Here is a 2,536-nt window from a genome sequence, read left to right on the forward strand (position 1 = left end):
GAGAATTTTGTGAACAAATTGGCACGAAGATCCATTTTGCATCAGTTCGGCATCCGGAGTCAAATGGACTTGTTGAAAGGGCTAATGGCATCATAATGACACGAATAATGAAGTTAATCTTCAATCAGCCTAGGCGAAAGTGGCTAGACAAATTAATCAAAGTGGTGTGGAGCCACAACACAACAATATCAAGATCAACAGGTTTTACACCATTCAAACTATTGTTTGGTGACGAAGCAATAACTCCGGAAGAAGCCAAAGCAGGATCACTAAGAATAGTAGCTTCGGCAGAAGACGAAGCTGAAGCTGATTACTCTGTGGAAAAAGATGCTATAGAGGGGATCAGGCTTCAAGCTGTGGAAAACATCAACAAATACCAAGCTGAAACAATAAAATGGCGTGATAGAAAGGTTCGGCTAAAGAACATTGAACCAGGACATTTGGTGCTTCGAAGAGTAGCCAACCCAGAGACAGTAGGCAAGTTACAGCTGAAATGGGAAGGACCTTTTCTGGTAGTATCTTCGTCAAGACCTGGTTCCTACAGATTGAAGGATATGGACGGCAACGACATTCCTAGATCATGGAATGCGGATGAGCTTCGGCGATATTATGTTTAGTGTGATGTAATTTTTTCTATTCTTTTTTGTGGTACCCTTTTCCTTTCCAAAGGGGGAGAAAGGTTTTTAATGGGGCCACAACATGTAATTTTTCTTTTTCTTATTTCAATTCTATAAGAGCGATATCCCCCAAAGATGTAAATGTAAAAACTGAGAACGCACCATCGAGTGCAAAGGAAAAAAGAAAATAAAACAGGGAGAAGCTCAAAAGTCGTTCCTAAGGGAATGCAGAGCTTGCAGCGAAAAATAAACGCTGATTCCGCCGAAAGTAAAAGGCGAAGAAGCTCCTAAGGGAGGCTTACAGCGAAAAGTCAGCGCTGATACACCGAAAAGTAAACGGTGAAGCCGAAAAATAAACGGCAAAAAGATTTGAGTCATTCCCAAGGGAATGAAGGCTATGATTATGGTTTCGAATATACATTTGGATATTCATTTGCACGATACATTACATCATGACATTTGCATTCATAAACATTCATTTAGACATATATAGGATCATCATCATCATATCATACAGAAAAGGCAGATGCTTCGGCTATGAGGAAAAAACTTCAGGGAAAGAGGAAATTCTCATGCTTCGTTGTGTACGAAAAGAAGGGAAGGTGTTTTTCGCCTTCGGCTCAAAAATAAAATTTCGTCCACAGCAAAGCAGATCGTACACGGATAAAGGGGAAAAGATATATTACAAGGTATGCACAAATTTACATAAGTTTCTTTACAACTATATTACAAAAATTTCTCTAGAATCTTTTGCAGAAAAGTCCTTCGGAGCATCTGTTAAGCTTCAGCTTGTTATTCTTCAGCTTCATCATCTTGCACATATTAAAACGGAATGAGAAAGGTGCAGAATTCAAGGAGAAGGTAAAAGTAACAAGTATAAGTTTCTCACTGGCTTAAGGTGGCTCCGAGCTTCATCACCAGCCATTTTTCGCCCGCCGTTTATCCAAATCTGGGTCATAAACCTGTTTCCTATGCTTCGGGCTAGGCTTGGGATGTCAACCAAATCTGCCGGTGACAAACTAAAGTTTGGCCTATTTACAATCTTCCCGTGCGTGCAGCCAGCCTTCAGGAAAACGGTAGACGTGCCTCGAGAAGCTAGCAGGGCGCAGAAATCAGCATGCCCAGCAATAACTTCGTCAAATGCATCAACTTCGCCCTCAATGTATTCCAAGGTGCTTGACAGGTTTTCAGCTGAAGGTGTAAACTTATCAGAGCTGGCTCCAATTGAGTGAAACACATCCTTCAGCCGCTCCACACATCGGTTGCCGAAATCTAAGCATTTCTCCTGAAGCTCCTTCAATGATTTTTGCAAATTTGAATTCTTCTCGATTTCGGTCTTGAGACTTGTTTCGAGATTCTTCTTTTCCTGCTCAGATTTTTCTGACTTTATAAGTAATTCATTGTTTAATTTGTCATTTTCAACTTGGGCCTCAGCCAGTGAACCTTCCATAGAATGAATAACGAAGTCTTTCTTTTCCAAGGCAGCTTCGTGTTCTTTAACTTTGATTTCAAGGTCTTGAATGACGAAGTCCTTTTTCTTTAGAGCAGCTTCGTAATTTTCGACTTTGTCTTCTAGATCTTTGATGGTAGCTTTGTTTTTCTCCTCTTCAAGATCTTGTTGCATTCTCAGCACTTTACTTAGTAGTATACTCTGCCAAAACAACCTTCGTTAGAAAACATATTAATTCAAAAAACAATAAAAAGTTGAGTTTTTACCTTGAAATTAGCATAGAGCAAGCTACCGGCAATATGTTGTCGCTGGTACCTGCAGAGGTCCGCCTCTATCTTCGGCAGGCCTATGCTTTTTGAGAAAGTCCTAACAACCTTGGCCTCGGTTCGATTCCGAAGGCATCTTAGCTTCCCTTCATTCACTCCACCAAATAGCAGAGACCCTGGTTTGTATCCGCATGATATAGTAT

This window comes from Zea mays, chromosome 8 (assembly GCF_902167145.1).
Source record: "Zea mays cultivar B73 chromosome 8, Zm-B73-REFERENCE-NAM-5.0, whole genome shotgun sequence".
In the NCBI taxonomy this organism is placed as follows: Eukaryota; Viridiplantae; Streptophyta; class Magnoliopsida; order Poales; family Poaceae; genus Zea; species Zea mays.